General features: G+C 46.0%; 1 protein-coding gene across 11 annotated transcripts in view; it reads right to left on the bottom strand.

The window, feature by feature from the left end:
* POU2F1 (POU class 2 homeobox 1) overlaps nucleotides 1-17,764 on the bottom strand; it is a 511,154-nt gene that overhangs the window by 458,820 nt on the left and 34,570 nt on the right. For 9 of the 11 annotated variants that reach the window (XM_069202748.1, XM_069202752.1, XM_069202754.1 and 6 more), the window contains exon 2: nucleotides 10,813-10,876. The gene's annotated coding sequence lies outside the window, so the exon portion shown is untranslated. The remainder of the gene's footprint in view (nucleotides 1-10,812; nucleotides 10,877-17,764) is intronic. The other 2 variants (XM_069202749.1, XM_069202751.1) reach the window with 1 other exon arrangement.

Genomic DNA, 17,764 nt, shown 5'->3' with positions numbered 1-17,764 from the left:
AAACTACTTTGTGTGGCAATATGCTCCTTGTGGAAGAGCAGAATGCGATCACTCACAGTAAAGCCAGCCGAAAGAGAGAGAAATAGAAGTTTAATAAAAACAAAATGTCTTTGTTAACACCAGACCTAATTAGGGACCAAGACCCACATGTAGGTAGCTTTTTGCATGTCGCAAACAGCGACTTTCGCTGTTTGGGACGTGCACAAAGCACATTGCGATGCACAAACCCAGTTTTGCGATTCAGTAACCTGGTTACCGAATCACAAAACGGGTTTGCGACTCGCAATTAGTAAGGGGTGTTCCCTTCCTAATTGCAACTCGCAGTGCAATGTAGGATTGTTTTGTGACCGCGAACGCGGGCGCAAACCAATCGCAGTTTGCACCCATTTCAAATGGGTGCTAACACTTTCGCAAAAGGGAAGGGATCCCCATGGGACCCCTTTCCCATTGTGAATGTCACTGTAAACATTTTTTCAGAGCAAGCAATGGAATGAAACAAAAACGTTTCATTTTTCGTTTTTGTTATGCATCTCGTTTTCCTTTAAGGAAAACGGGCTGCATTACAAAAAAAACTGCTTTATTGAAAAGCAGTCACAGACATGGTGGTCTGCTGTCTCCAGCAGGCCACCATTCGTGAGGGGGTCGCAAATTGCGACCCACCTCATGATTATTCATGATGTGGGCATTTGCGAAGCCCTTGCGAATCACAGATGGTGTCAAGGACACCATCCTACATTCGTATTTGCGACTCGCAATTTGCAGGTCACAAATCTGAACCTACCTACTTGTGGCCCCAAATTCTTAAAGAAAGTCACAAAAGTGCACCCATGGTATATGTCGTACCCCTATAAAATATTTGTGAACTGTATTTTAGCGTGGGTAAATACGATGTGTAGATTTGCTCATGTGAAAATCTATTGAGCATTTGCAAGTTCATTTTCCCTCCAGCCACTTTCTTCCCAACCCTGGAAGAAGTTCTAATTCTGCCATTGTCAGGAGTAAATGTCCAACCTTTCTTATTATGGGAAAATATTAGAGAGAAGCTGGTAAAAATCTTTTAAACATGCAGGTTAGTAGGTTTGCAGACTCAAAGGCTTTCCAGCCCTGGAACTATTGCTTACTGCTTTCTCCAGCCCCAGTATGCAGATCTGCAGAAAGGTGGCAAAATAAGGAAATTGCTACAGTAGGGATTGAAACTCCAAGTATTCAAGCCCTACTATGGTAGTAGCCCTGGCATAATCAGAGAGGCTATTAATTGCTGCCATAATTTGTCGCCACACTACATGGCACCAAAGGGACAAGTAGATCTTTTTACAGGACAAGTAGATTTGAGAAGCAACCTGTCCCCTGGACAAGTAGATATTTTAATAAATTTCACACCCCTGATAAGGATCGTGAAGTTGAAACCAAATAGAAAACCCTTTCGCCCATAAGTATCACCAACAAAGTTAGAGTGCAGGATACACTTTATAATGTTTTGCACCATTCAGGGAGACATAGCCTAAAGGTCTACTACTTACACCATTTGCTTCAAATCTCTTATGGGCTCCAAGCAGAAGTCTGCATGAAATGCACAGGCCGAAGGCACCTTTCCTCCATAATCTAGGCCAGCCGTGCCCCATTTGTCAGGAGTTTAATCAAATGTAGTGCTGAAGAAACTATATTCCAAAGGAGGAACCAACACTGCTTTAAGTTGTCCCTACCCATCTTCAGTTCAGTCCTCCAAGATACTAATGCTGATCATCCAACTAGGGTTCTTTCATGAATTTTGTTTTACAGCATTTTTATTTTCTATATGCAACTTCCCCTAAAAAATTTTTTTGCTCTTTTTGTATTCTGTTCAATGTAATATTTTATGTATTTACTTTAGGAATAACTTTTTTTAGGCACCTTACTATTCGTAAAGCATTTACATGTTTATATCAGTTTCCAAAAGTACATCATATATAGCTTTAATTCGGAGATTGCACATTACCATTGTAGCAAATTTGCCTTTCTTGGCATGGTCAGCCCAGGTTTTCACCTTTTTCAGGACCCTATTTTTGCTGGCTATAGGCTTTGCCACTGCTAAACAATAGTAAAGTGCTGGTTTCCCCCCAAAATGGTTGCTGTACATTGTAACTCCATATTTGGGCTGTTTAGCTTCCCAAGAACTCCATAGTAAAATGGTGCCCATATTGCACCTATGGCATGGAAAGTTCAATGTCATGTGAGCTGCAGTTTATAGTTACACCACACGCATATGTGACAAAAACATATTTCTACCACGAGCATCACTGTTCTCTGGCTATGCTGCAGTTTAAATGCACTGCAGGGACAAATGGCTGGAGAAAACTGCTTGCCATGTAGAAAAATCTTTTTATGTATTCATATGGCACCTTTAAAGTGTGGCTTGTATGCCCAACATGGCAGAGTTCTAATATATAAAAATAAGGCACACTATGTATTGGGGTTACTGTGCCCTTGTAGTAAAATCAAAGCCGAAAGCCATTTCACTCTGTAGGTCTGGCCGGCGGTGGGAGATTAAAACCTTTATTTTCCAACTCTGGTTAGGAAAGGGCTAGCAAAATATTGCAAACTCACTTTTAATAACCTATTTAAATTGTTAAAGCTGAGGTTTGCTAAATTGGGCAGAAAAGTAGCTTAGTAAAATGTACTTTACTCTAAGACAGAACTGGCGGGCGCACACCTATATTACCGGGCCCACAAACATCTGGCGGTTAACGGCTGGCTGAACTGCGGATGGGGAGATCCGGTGTTTCGGCTGGATGTAGCCATCCTGGATCTAGCCAATATTAGAGTTATGCTACATGGGAACACAATCCTTCCTGAAACCCACTCCGGTGACCCTCCGGACATGACACACTGTGCTGAAGTGGACGGGCAGGGATAGGAGGATAACTCGAGACCCTGCTATGGACAGGGCAAAGGCATTAACAAGCATCCTCTTGATATGGTTTTAGGGATTGGGATAGAATGAGCATCTTCACAGTGGAAGATGCATGGCAGGGATCCCACTTTAGAACATTTCAATGCCTGCAAGGATGACACGACTTGCCTGCAATCGATCCTAATTTTTCTGAGATTGACTTGAGGCTGTCCCTGAATACAACTCCCTTGAAGCTCAAATTCTAATAGGCACCACTGAACAGAGGGGCATCCGTAAGATCTATACATTCTCATACTCAACTCTCCCGATCTGTTCACACCACCAGGCTTCCACTGGGAGGGATGGCTGGTCCTCCTAGATTACTCTGACTGGAGGGATGCCTGCATGTCACCCCGGGCACTGTAGATGATATCGAGGCTCAGATTTATTCACCTTAGCTTCCTACACGCAACTGATATAACACCACTGAGGCTCTGGCACACAGGAACACTGGCAACACAGACATGCTGGTGCTGCCCGAAACCAAGAGCTCTTATATCATCTGGTACGAGATGTCCCCGACTTCCTAATACTGGTGGTTAATTTTTGCCACACTATACAGAGTGACTGGGAAGCCGGTAGACCTTTCTCTCGTGGTGGCATTATTGGGACTCATAGATGGGGTGTCAAATACAGCTCGAAATAAAATTTTGGTGGGGGAATCAGTACTGTGCTAGCCAAGCGAGATATTGCCAAAGACTGGAGAAGGAGGTTTGGCTTGCGCAGTATTAGTAATTTGGGTGTTATGTTTCTTAATGAGTCTTATATTGGCATGCTTAATTATCCTGTATGCCCATCAAGTACCATTTTTAGTGTTATTCTCCTTTTGAGATTCCATAACACTTTTGCTTGCCTATCCTATAACTTTTACGTTTATATATTTATACATTTCTACCACTCTCCACTGTTTGCTTAATTTGTTCTTTAGAGGAGCAAACAGTGATCTCTAATAAACCCTGAATAGGTTTCTTGACTATGAATAGCACGTTAAGCCAGAATAGCAAAGCCAATAGCTCTGGCTTGCATTTTGAGTTTATCTTTATGGTACTTCAGAGCCCCTCCAAGGGGTATCCTGATCCTAATGCTGACAGCAAACATCAAACAATATGTGAACCTAATTAATGTTACAGAACAATCACCTTCTGAATTTGAGAAGAATCATTTTTGTCCTTGAGTAGATGGCCAGAGATTTCCACTTTACCACTGCAGCAATCAAAGAAGCTCGACATCTAAGTGAGGAGTGCTAAATATGGGGGACTGGCAAAGACTAATGATTAGTATATTTTAAAGGTACATGATCGAAGAGAGATAGGATTGGGGTATACAGAGCTTTGTGTGTCAAGCACGTAGATGAAAAAAAAATGCCCTTTTAATCGAAAGCCAATGGAGGGAGGATAAAGTGGACAAAATATATTCTAGGCTCTTAGTCCCAAAAATATTCTCGCAGTATAGTTCCGAACCAACTGGAGTCTACGGACAAAGTATAAGGTAACCAGGTTGAGATGAACAGAATTAAAGTAATTTAAAAAAAAAAAAAAAAAAAGCTCAAGTGAAGGCATTCTGGATGATTGCATTTTGGGGAAAGGAAAACAAACATACGCTTTTCGTAAAGGATCTCAACTGAAAAAGCACTAAGTTACCGAAGAAGCAACTTAGTTATTCAGATTGCACTCCTAAATTATTCAACTGAAAACCACAGTCTGTTCACGACCTTGTGTTGTGGGTCAGAATGAAAGACAGCAAAAGGAAGAGGGTTTAGAAAAGCAAAGCATTTCAGTCCTAGTGCTGTTCAACCTTAAAAGATGGTAGAGGAACCATTCTTCAACATGTAAAAGGGAGAAACAACACTGAGCAGCAGAACTGTTCAGCTGTTAAATATCTTTAGAACAATCTCAGTGTTGTGTGCCTGTATAAATAGGTTGATTGGGCAGAGGAAACGTATAAATTAGATAATAAAAGAGTATTGAAACCTGAGGGGCACCTGATAATATACGGGATTAAGAGAAATTCCTTTCAGACAAGAAACTGTACAACCTTTGATACCTAGATCTTTTAAACAATCTAATAAGTTCAGATGGTTTCCGGTATCAAAGGTCGAAGACAATTCTAAAAGAGTCAAGGCGGTATTAGGATTTGCATCTGCAGATATGCACAACTCTTCGAATGCTGTAACTTCTAACTCAGTATTGTCACTAGGGAAGAATCCTACTTGAAGAATCTGCAGTAAGCTGTTGGCTTCGACAGAAGCAGATGTCTGATGGAAAACAGCTCTCTCCGGGAAAAAGCCAAATAAGGCAGCTGCGAGATAAGATTTTAATTAGTCAGGCTGTCTAGATCGAGAGAAGGTTTCTTTTGCATAGGAGTCAAAGGCAGATTTGAAACTCAAGGGAACCATTCCAGAAGCTAATCAAGAGTTGGGAATAGCCTTTGGAGGGGAAAATTCTAGTAGCAACGGTTTCTTTAAAGAACATGCTAGAAAATAGTTCTTGGGGGATCCACAAGGTTTACTCTCTTACAAGATGCGAACAGTTATCATCAGATGACAAAAAAAATTGCACTAGTTGACTACTAACATCATTAAGTAACGAGATATATAGGAAGAACAAGGCAGCATACAAGCAGTGAAATCACGAATTTTGTTTTCAAAATGATCAACAAGAAGGTTGCTTTGTACATTCAAGCCCCATGCAACCCAACTATGGAGAGTCTTGCAGTTCGCTGATGGAAGAGAAGGCGGCCAGCGCCGTATCAAAGGGCGTAAGGATCAGGGACTTAAAAAAAAAAAAAAAAAAGCGCCTTGCCTTGTTGCACGCTACTTTTGCAGCTATAATTTGATTTATCTGCAATGCTGTTTTGATAGCTGGCTCATAGTCATACAACACGAGGATTTCCGTAACTCCCAGCCTGCGTTGTAGATTAATTGTTTCCCTGATCTACCATTTGAGAGATAAACTAGACGTTTATGAACTCTTGCAACTAACACAGCAACGCCGAATTAAGCTGGATGTAATAATTATCCAGCCAAGCTTTAAACAGAAGGATATTATCACATGGCTTATAAGGCATTTGTAGGACTCGGCCTCAGCTGAAACTGTTTTCATGTTGTAGGACCCTGCCAGGAGAGTCCGACGAATACAGGCCTTCTAAGCTCTCTGAAGCAGGGACACAAAAGAAATAAGAGAACGCTCTTCTATCGACAGAAAATGAAGACAAAGCCAGGTGAGAGTCTGAACATAATATGTCCAGAGCATGCCCCTCAATATGTGAGGGAAGGGGGTCTGCTCATAGCAACACTGAAGGGATAGAATGCCAGAAGTTGATTGTTAATGATGAAACAAAACTCTCAAACTAAACGTTTAACTCTCTAACAAGACTACTTGTATCATATCAAAGTTAATACCAATTAGTAAGCTACGAATCCTTCCTCTGGTGGGAGGACGGAGGATGTGTGGAGATTGATATGCCAAACAGCCAGTAGAGTGAGAGAGAGAAACTGTGTGCAGGCACAGCCCGGTGTATGTATACTCTGAACCCTACTAAGCCCAGGAGTGGCATCACAGCACCTACCACCGTTATTAGCATAGGGGAGCACTGGATGTGCCCACCTGCCCTGGTGCCCCTGGTACAGGTAAATCATGGTAGGGATCTCCCACCAATCATGTCACTCTCTCTCACTGTCGGCAGAAGAATCCCCTGATGAAATCCAAGGATATCAAAGATGCCGGTGAGGCTCCCAAAGGGAAAGACAACTGATACTGATGTAACGAGAAAGCCCCACCCTCATCAATACGCTCAAGGCAAACAAGGTCATTCTCCAACTGTCCTCAAAGCCTCTTGAGTCAAGGGCCGCAGTACACTCTCCTCTCTCATCAGTTCTCTACATACCTGGCTCCAGGAAACATGAAGCAAGCATGCAAAAATACCTAAAATGACCCAACTACACACAGCTCCAATGTGAGCACTTACAAAAGAAGTCGATGTAGGAAGTCCAAATGTGTAAACTGGCATGGGGTAGACGTTGGTAGAGACGGCTAATCATTACTGCTGAACTGGAAGTGTTGTCAACCTCACATCACACTTAAGGGGAAAGGCGGGTGTTGATCTACCTGGGACTTGTCTGGAGGAATCTCCCACATCCCGCAAAACAGCTAGCTTGGGTGTGGCTGGGCTCACACCAAGTTGTTCTGACGCCAAGTAACACCTTTTATACATTCAACCAGATATATAGGACGGACACAATAGCTTTCCAAGAGTCCAGGGTCAGAGGACTTCCACAACTGGGGCCTCCTACTGGAGCACTCCTATGCCCTCGCATGGAGCAGACTGATTAAAAGCGGAATTGGCAGTAACTTCACAGCAGACTGCCTCAGTAAATTGCTGCCCCTCATGTAAGTGCACAAAACGATCCAATGCATATTACAAAAAATAATTATAAAACTGAGCCCCCGTCATTTATGGGGAGGTGGGGAAAGGTTGCCCACTCTTAATGTGCAGCTAAAGGCAGCAGTGGTGACACAGCAGGACCCCGCCTCCTTCCCTCTTGAGTCATTCCAGGACACACAACTGGCTTGTTCTTGGTCTTGGCAGCTAACACCCCAGCCATATTTGTACACGTAAGCTACTTTGTTACAATTACAAATCCGTATATCTACCACAATGAAGCAGGTGACAAAACGCGGGCACCCACGACCATTAGCACGGAAATAAAAGGGGGGTTAGCTATTTGTAGCTACTCATCAAACACACAAATTGACCGAGTGTATGCATGATAAGCACCCAAGTGGTCGAACGCAAAGGCGTCAGGTGCCTACTTACTATGCAAGTGTGCAACAGCCACGAGTTGTGCAGTGGAATCTCTACAACAGGTTAAAAGGCACAGCCACCCAAACACTGCAGCACACCAACAATAACCGAGCCCTGGCAGGCAACATACTTTGCGAGAGGAATACCCCCAGAGAAGCACCGCACAGCAGCCCCCAAAATGGGGCTAAGCAGTCGAGCATCTTCCACATAGCGCTCTGCAATCACAACTAGGCGCTTGCTTAGGAAAAAAATAAATACAATAAAAAATAAGTACCCAGGGCCTAAATTGCTGACCTGTGATCTGGAGGGGAGGGAAGCTAGAACGAGCGAGAACAAGTAGAAGGAAAGGATGCAGGCAAATGCTTGCTTTAGGGACATCTCAAGGCTGGAAGCTTCTCTAAAAAAGGCAGGGGCGGAGCCTTAGGCATCTCAAAGCCTAGGAAAAGTGAAGGACCTTTGGGCAGGGATTGTTGGATACGCTGGCCGGGCTTTCGGGGAGGGGTTCAGATGAAGGAAGAAGGCTCCCCTGAGGTAAACAAACCTGCTGCCGCAGTCCACCATGTCTGCAGGGACTCCAGGAATCTCCGAGCTACGTCCAGTCACACAAGATTGGGCACCAAAACAGCGCAACACGGTCACGCATAGGAAAAACAAGGACAGCAGAGCATTGGAAAAAAAAGATGTCAAAGAAAGGAAGACGGCGAAGAAAGAGGACAGCATGCAGAAAGGAAAAAATAAGTACCTTCAGTGTTGCAGCCAGAGAAAGGACACTGGCCATTGGCCAATGGTAAGTGACCGGAAGGAGTACTTGGTCCAGAGACAACTCGACGGCATGAATGGCAAAGAAGACAACAGGGAGTGAAGCAGGACTACACGCCGATGATGTGCTGGCCAATCAGAAGCAAGTAATTCAGAGTGACTTTGGACAAAGCCAATGGTAAGTTCAGGTAAGAGGCTGGTTCTAAGCCCCTTTTAAGTTTTTTTTTTTTTTATTCACAATAGATTTTGCAAGCAGAGCACAAGCGCATATGCAGGCGAAACCTAAAAAGGAGGACAATGAGCAGTGTACTACATCTGTAGCTAATGCACCGCTGCAATTGCATTTTAACATAAATTTCCTCCTGCCCGTCTTGTATTCCTCTAAAGGCAGGGTAGGGTCACACAAGAGTTGCTTTCCAGAGTAATGCAATACTGCTCCTCCCCTGTCCTCCACACCATCATCTCAAACTCCTGGACAAATGTTTCAACGTCTGTATTTAGGAGGGCATAACTTTGAAGTGGGCTAAGCTACAGTTTTACCATCCATTAGAAACACCAGCCCCTAGTATGTGTTTGAAGTAATATCTCCAAAACATAATTTGGCTGAGCACTTTTTGGCCAAACGATAGTTTTTCTCAACAAAGTTATACAACACACCATTGGCTGGCAGGCTTAGACTTGCCGATGGGACAGACTCCCTTCTATCCAAAGCCTTAGGAACGTTCTGTAGCTTGGGTGCCTTCTCTTTCTTTTTACACTTGTCAGCCAGACTCCTGGCCCACTCCGCCTCAGGTTACCTGACTGCAACATCTTTCCACAAATAAGGGTTAAAGTTTATCACCAGTCTAGCATCAATCCTGCTTCACTGCACCTTGCTTTGCACACTTCATACGCTGATAGACTGCATCACTGCGTAAACCTTCAGGTTGGAAAGGGCAAGACGTTACACTAGTAGGCTAGGCACAGTCAGCCTGCCAGAGCTGACATCAGGCTGCACGATGACAGGCATACTCACTGCCTTCGCCTCCAAGAGAAGTCACTTTCCAGCAACACACGTCTGTGTAAACCAAGGCTTAGGAGGAATAACAGAAGCAGGTTCTCATACCTGGGCGAAGGTTGGCTTGTAGGGTGGGGGAATAATACACCTGGAGGTGGGGCAAAGATAAACCAAAGCCGGTCAACGTGCTGTACGATGACCGACAGACCCACTGCCTTCACCAAAAGTCACTTTCCAACAACACAAATCAATTAAGTGCATGTCTATCGTACTGCACAGTACTTTGGCAAAAGCACCCAATAATTTCCAAAAAATTAAATAAACATCTTCTGACACTGACTCAGCCATTCAATGAAAAAACGCATGTAGTTTCTAATGCAACGATAGATATAGTTTGGGTGAAGGAAGGTGCAAGGAGACATGAGGGCTACACTGCCATCAACAATTCCAATGCGCACTCTGTTTCAGGCACCAGCTACGAATTTGTGGATTTTCCAACTTCATGGCTATAAGAAAGGTGAAATAAGAAGGCTGTTTCAGAATAGATAAATGTCTACATAACAAAAGCTAAGAACTATGCGGAAAAAGCGGCAGTGATTATGAAAAAATAAGATAACTACAGTTATTACGTTTTTTTTCCTGTTGTGAACGGAAGAACCAACTATGTTAATACAAGTGACCATATGTATAGCACGAAGTGGAACCTAAAAAGGAAACACACACTGAAGAAATAAAAACACTTCTTCCCTACTCTACCTCATGCCCCAAACTCCTTTGTCCCCAACAGTTAGTTTTGTAAGCTTTTTGGGATAGTGGGGGCCTTCCCTGCCAGTCAGATGTTTACCTTACACGGTGTTAGTGAACATCACCTACAAGCCATCATTAGTTAAGGGTGATCTTCCAGGATGGCTGCCGGACATCAACTGTGACACGCTCTGCCACCTTTCTTGCATGAGAATGCATGTGGGTGGGATAAGCACTTGAAGAAATAGATCCAGGGTGGGCCTAAGGGGATCGCCTACTGTAGTTCAAAACAATAAGATTTCCCCTTATTGCCTCGCCTCTGTGTATTCCTCTAAATTGACAGCTCAATTGTACTCATTTTATCAACCTAGTAAGTAGGAAAGGCTGAGACGATGGTTAGAAATTACCCACCGATATAGGGTTTCTAACTCCACAATGTATTTCACTCTGAACAATTGCTCAGCTCTGAACGAACTGAATGGCATTCAAACCCCTACATTTACACATGCCAGCCTTCATTTCTCATAATAAGAAAACAGTAACAGAGACTACATTCAGGCATGTATCAGATATCACATACCTACTTGGAGCAGTCTTGTGCTGGTTATACCGCAATATTCTTTTTACGCATGTGGAACCAGGTCCTAAAGAGAGAAAAAAAACAAAAAAAAACACTGGATTGGTTTCAGTTAACACGAGTGAGGAGGGCTTTAACAGTACAGCAAAGTGGTAAACTGCAATTTGATTTAGTGTTAATGTACAACCTGATGCTCCAAGCCAACCCCAACAAGTCGATAAAGATTTAATAGACAAAACGGATGATTAAGATGTCGTCCAACAGAAGGAAAATCCGTTTTGCATATAAAATTCAATCTTGGGTGGATTTCGTAAATTTTGTGTCTTAGCAGAACGTTTTTCCCAACACTAACTAAATGCACAAAAACACTGCACATCAATCATTTTACACTAGAGAGCGCACTTGGACAAGAAAGTAATCGCTCACTCACGGACAAGTATAACACATACTTTATTTGCCTTCTAAATATTCAAAAAAAGTATCAGTTTTCACAACACATCTGAACTCATCTGTAGCCCAAGATCCCCTGCCACAGCTTACAAATATAATGCCTCCCAGCCCCGGTCGAGATGCTGCTCCGGAAGTAATCTGTTACAATTACTAGATATTTACGCGAGACAGTGCCTTTGTAACATTGTGTGGAATAAATAGCCTAGTCACTACTTCCAATCACGGACAAGCTGTAAAGACTGTACATTGAAAGGAAGATGCTCAACGAGCCTAAGGTGCAGTTGATGATGCTCGCCCATTGGCCGAGGATGATATCGGGTGCAGGTGACATGCCAGACTGCATGAGCACCCTTTGGTTAGATGGGTATGCAGGCTGGATGAGAACCCTTCGGTTAGGTGGGCATGCAGGCTGGATGAGCACCCTTCCGTTGGGGGGGGGCACGCCAGGCTGGATGAGCACCCTTCGGTTAGGGTGGCATGCCAAGCTGGATGAGCACCCTTCTGTTCGGAGGGCATGCCAGGCTGGATGAGCACCCTTCCATTAGAGGGGGGGCATTCCGGGCGAAATGAGCACCCTTCGGTTAGGTGAACATTCCAGGCTGGATAAGCACCCTTACGTTTGGTGGGCATGCCAGGCTGGATGAGCACCTCATAGGTGGGCATGCCAGGCTGGATGAGCACCTAATAGGTGGGCATGCCAGGCTGGAGGAGCACCCTTCCGTTAATTTGGCATGCCACGCTGAATGACAACTCTTTGGTCAGGTGGGCATTCCAGACTGCATAAACACCCTTCTGTTAGGTGGGCATGATCATAAAATTACACATTACTTCTTCAGACACCATGGACTCACCAAAAGGCGGTTATAAGTAACAAGTATTTCACATGATCCAATTTTCTCATTAACCCTGCGTCAAAGTATCCTCTTTTTAAACACAGGACACATTGTCAGTCAAACAGAAAAACACTGTACTCCGAACGTCCACTACATATGGTAAATACAGATGTCGCTCATCTCTAACAGCATTCCCGTAGGTTCCAATTAGCCAATGTTGTTTGTTTTTGGGAAACCTTTGCATGCTTTTAAAGCAGTTCCTGGCCTTGTGGATGCAGAGAGCACCACTAAATAAATTGTAATTGGGCGATTCTGATTTTGTCACGGAGTATTTGGCAGGCTTCTCAAAATATCTTCTGTATCCCTTACATAGGAAATTAGATTCTTAATAAATAGGTGCCAAAAAGTAAAAAACATTATGGAGTCGTTTCAACCAAAAAGTTACAAACACACACTAAGGGATTTTGTTCTGGATTAAAAGATGTGTATGACTTTTAAGAGGGAAATACATTATTGGTGTTGTAGGATTGTCTGTTTTCATAAACTGATAAAAAACGAGCAGTATACTCAGGATACAATGAATGCTGAGCTCTCCTGCCCGTGGGTACAGTAATCGCCCTGCAGTCATGACCAGTGCTCGTCCAGGCATCCTCCTGCAGAGTGGCTGCCGACACCAGAGGCAGGGGCTTTCATTCGGGGAGAGGGCAGGGTAATGAGGGCGCACTGTATTTACCATATGCAGCGGGCATGTAGGCAACACGAGGACGCATGCCGGGAGTAGTCCGGGGCAGAATGGGACAGGGCTCCCTAATGGATGGGGCTTTGTTCGGTGAAAGAGTCACCTTTCGCCCCCTTTGTGCTCTACTTAATTCAAGGCATCTGAGTTGCTCTTGAACTTGACAGGCGGAGAGAAGAGGAGGGGGAGGGAAGGCGACACAAAGGCAGGGAAAGCGAAGAAAGGCTTCAAACGGGCGGCTCTGAAAGAAAAGGAAAAATCCAGTTTTTCTTCCTCTGTCGCTGTGGGCAGAGAGGCATCCGCACACTGGGCCCGGCACAAAGGAAACATTTAAACTAACAGCGATTTAATTTCACGGCAATTTTCGGCGAGGCCTGGGCGCCTCCATGACAGCCGTGCGTCCCGGGGGCAGTGCCGTGAGGTCCGGGGCAGAGAGCGGCGCGCCGCACACTGGCCAGCACCACGCTGGACTCCAGGCCCCTCTGGCGACCACCTCTCCCCACAACTGGTTTCACGGGACCTCCTGCCTCATTTGGTCGCATTTCAGTTGTCGGCTACTGTGCGAGCACAATCAAAGGTTCTGCAAAATCCTAAAAGATAAACACTTTGCATCCTCTGAGCATCTTGTTTCATCTGTTGAATCGGGGTGCTTCAACAGGCCGCTCAACGCACCGCAAGTGGCAGGCCTGCGCCCCCAGGGTCTGCCTTTTGTGCTCACAAACCGCTTTCATCTACCCTCATTTCATGAAATCAACGTATCCTTATACTCTTATCGCTGAAATAATTAAGAAAACCTAATAAACTTTAAAAAAAAAAAAAAAAAAAGGTGCATTTATATAGCACTTTACTCTGGGCAAACCCCCAAAGAGCATGTACGACGTACTATGGGTGTGCGTGGATGGAATAGAGTGATCTGCATGTGCAGCGCGTATTCCAAGGTTGGAAATAATTACCAGAACTGTGCTCTTGACGTGTTTCTATTGCTGCAGCTTGGCATGTTGTGAAGAGAAAGGAGTGAGGACAGGACCCTTAAGGTCCTGGTTTCTGGATGAAGAAACAATCCACTTCTAAGAGCCACCCAGGAAAGGCTTATACCTACAAGTTACATTCAAGCAGTAAAAACCAAACGGAACAGTGCGCTCCAGGCGTGCACCATTTATTCCAGCGTACCATAACGGAACCGGAGGAGGCACGGCCTTCTCAGTACAAGCTGCCAACCTCTGGAACTCACTACCACCCAACACGCGAAGCACCCAGGAGCGTGTGCGCTTCCGAAGACAGTTGAAACATGGCTATTTTATAGAAACCACCACGTCCTGGCAATAGAGTCGAGAAAAAAGTCACACCCTCAAGCGCAAACCTCAGTTTACAACCCACAAACTGCAAACAACTCAACCAGCAAACTCCCTGGATAGGCAGGTAAGCTAAGAAGGACTGACCTATGGTGCTTATGTTCTTGCATATATGAAAGTTATGGCCTGCAGTACTACTGAAACCATAATACACAGGGATCAGCAACAAATGATAACTTGTACAGCTTAAATTCATATAAGACATCTGCTATGAGGGTTGTCCAACACCAGAACTGTACAGCCAAAAAAAAAAAAAAAAAAAAAAAAAACCTTCAACAGAAGAACAGACATGGAATAACTGAAGAGATGTCACACATTGCTGAACAATTCGAAGGACTTTAATATAACCCACCTCTGCAGGTCCCAAATATCTATACAATCTGACTGATTCACCTCACAAAGAGATAAAGATATAGGATAATTATAAAAATGCCCATCAAAAAACAATCTCCCCACCTCTCTCTCTCTCCAGCCATACCAGCTCAGGGCCACAACTACACACACAATCTCAACACCATAAAGGGAACCTGCAGAGATGTACAAAGTTAGCAGCACAGTGAAAACCATAAAACTGCACATCTGTCTCTGACTTCATCATCCAGCAAACTCCTACACACTGCGTCCCAGAACACCATAACTGCGCCTTCATGGTCATCATGCACGATGACCTTTTACAGTGCTCTGGTGCACCAAGGTTCTCGCTGCACAAACAGCCTCCACACATACAGAACGGAGTGCCACTGCAGTCCGGCTGAGGTCAGACTCGCATTAGTGTGCTGCTTGCATGGCACATGTTAATCATGTCATGCGTGTGAAAGTGTAGCACAACGGTACTCAAAGTACGGCCCGCGGGCCGCCAGCGGCCCCACGGACCTAGCTTGGCGGCCCGCGAGACGCACACCAAACGCCACATCATAATGGCCGCAGTATGTAAACATAGAAGAGGGCCGCGAGAGCATGCTCCCGCGGCCCTCCTCTATGTTTACATACGGCGGCCATTGTTTATGGCGTTGCCCTGACGATCCTGGAAGCCAAAGCCCCATAAAAGTCAGCGCTTGCAGCTAACTTTTATGGGGCTTTGGTCGTCTGCTTCCTGTCACCGGCTCCACGTCTGCTGCCCGCCTGCCTGCCTGCTGTTCCACATTTGTGGCATCTTTACAGTGCTTTGAGTCAGGTAAGGCTCTTTGGTTATTTATTTATTTGTTTTTAATGTAGTGTGTGTTACTGGGGTAGGCATGAGAGCAGATTGCGCTGTGTGTGTGCGTGTGTTACTGGGGTAGGGGTGAGAGCAGATAGCGCTGTGTGTGTGCGCGCTGTGTGTGTTACTGGGGTAGGGGTGAGAGCAGATGGCGCTGTGTGTTACTGGGGTAGGGGTGAGAGCAGATGGCGCTGTGTGCAGATGGCGCAGTGTGTGTTACTGGGGTAGGGGTGAGAGCAGATGGCGCTGTGTGTGTTACTGGGGTAGGGGTGAGAGCAGATGGCGCTGTGTGTGTTACTGGGGTAGGGGTGAGAGCAGATGGCGCTGTGTGTGTTACTGGGGTAGGGGTGGGAGCAGATGGCGCTGTGTGCAGATGGTGCAGTGTGTGTTACTGGGGTAGGGGTGAGAGCAGATGGCGGTGTGTGTGTTACTGGGGTAGGGGTGAGAGCAGATGGCGCTGTGTGTGTTACTGGGGTAGGGGTGGGAGCAGATGGCGCTGTGTGCAGATGGCGCAGTGTGTGTGTTACTGGGGTAGGGGTGAGAGCAGATGGCGCTGTGTGTGTTACTGGGGTAGGGGTGGGAGCAGATGGCGCTGTGTGCAGATGGCGCAGTGTGTGTTACTGGGGTAGGGGTGAGAGCAGATGGCGCTGTGTGTGTTACTGGGGTAGGGGTGGGAGCAGATGGCGCTGTGTGCAGATGGCGCAGTGTGTGTGTTACTGGGGTAGGGGTGAGAGCAGATGGCGCTGTGTGTGTTACTGGGGTAGGGGTGGGAGCAGATGGCGCTGTGTGCAGATGGCGCAGTGTGTGTTACTGGGGTAGGGGTGAGAGCAGATGGCGCTGTGTGTGTTACTGGGGTAGGGGTGAGAGCAGATGGCGCTGTGTGTGCGCGCGCTGTGTGTGTTACTGGGGTAGGGGTGAGAGCAGATGGCGCTGTATGTGTGCGCGCTGTGTATTACTGGGGTAGGGGTGAGAGCAGATGGCGCTGTATGTGTGCGCGCTGTGTGTGTTACTGGGGTAGGGGCATTGTTTTGAAAAAGGGGGTGGGGTGGTTGTTCCCCCTCTAAGACCCGCCCCCTCTAAGCCCCGCCCCCCGCTGTCACTTCAGTGCGGCCCTCGGCTGCAAACCATACTGCAATTTTGGCCCCCGAGAAAAAGTTTGTGAGTACCCATGGTGTAGCATGAACTGTGTGCAGGGAAGCAAGACAACTCTGCATGTGGTTCTAAGACACGCCCAGTTTCTGGTGGGTGTGACACTAAGCTCTGTGTCCTCCACACCCTGGGAGTGACGCCAAGCGGCTCTGCCTGCTGGCTGTGGCACCCCTCACTCGCAGTTTGGGAAGAGCGAAGTCTGGATGTTCGTGACTATCAGACGGACTCAATGGCCGAAGCTCCGCGACGTTATCCCGGAGCGGCGTCCAGAGGAGAGCTCAGACACTGCTGCCTCGCGATGGGGAGCTCAGCACACGAGCAACCAACCATGCGCCCAGCAAGAGGACGTCGCCACACTCCTCGGTGCACATGGTTTCCTGCTCAGTATAGATCCCTCCCTCGTGCGCTGCTTTCCCATTATTCTGTTGGAAATAGACGCATGCGAGCGCATACACACACTTTACAACCTATGTATTCCCTTTTCTCAGCAAAGTAATTCTTCGGGCATCAGGAGCAAAATAAAATCCTGAAAGGCACAGGGTCCCGTCATATCCTGGTTCCTCCCCTCCTGTGGCTCCACAGTGGTCCCTGGGCAGCACTGCACAAAACGACCACACACAGGCTGTTTGGTTACACTCTGAGGTTAGGCGAACTGCGGCTGAAAAAGTTGTGCCTACAGACGGGATGCCTAAAATATCACTGGCAGCTGCTGGAGCAAAACACCCGTGCACACAAAACAAACAAACACGGGCTTTGTGCAAACTACACGGGACGAAAACTTTAGCAAACCACATTCGGGGTTTGTGTCTAATAGTTTGTGCACAGCGCCACAGGCTGCCCCTTGTGTGCCTGGAAGGATCTCAGTGGTATCCACAGAGTGCTAACAGAGCTGGCAGGTCTGCTCGCCCCAAAGTTAAAAGGATAACAAATAAAGACGCCCACTGATGTTCACAGAAAGAGCCACGGCGGATTACAACTACACAGGAAAGCAAACACCGAGGAGACCTGCAGTAGACAAGTGAGAGCAGTCAGCAGTGCCCACCAACCAACAACTATTCAGAAGCCATCGTGAATTACGAGCTGCACAATCTCAGAGCATGTGAGCTATGCAGAAATGCACAGGAGGAATACAAAAATCCTCTGACAATGTCAGTAATATGCGCAGTAAGAACCGAGGCCAAACTATTCTGGTTAACAGTGAAACACCAGCTGTCCGACAGCCCTCTTCTTTCCATCT

This window comes from Pleurodeles waltl, chromosome 8 (assembly GCF_031143425.1).
Source record: "Pleurodeles waltl isolate 20211129_DDA chromosome 8, aPleWal1.hap1.20221129, whole genome shotgun sequence".
Taxonomy (NCBI): Eukaryota; Metazoa; Chordata; class Amphibia; order Caudata; family Salamandridae; genus Pleurodeles; species Pleurodeles waltl.
This window is presented reverse-complemented; position numbering and strand designations above follow the sequence as displayed.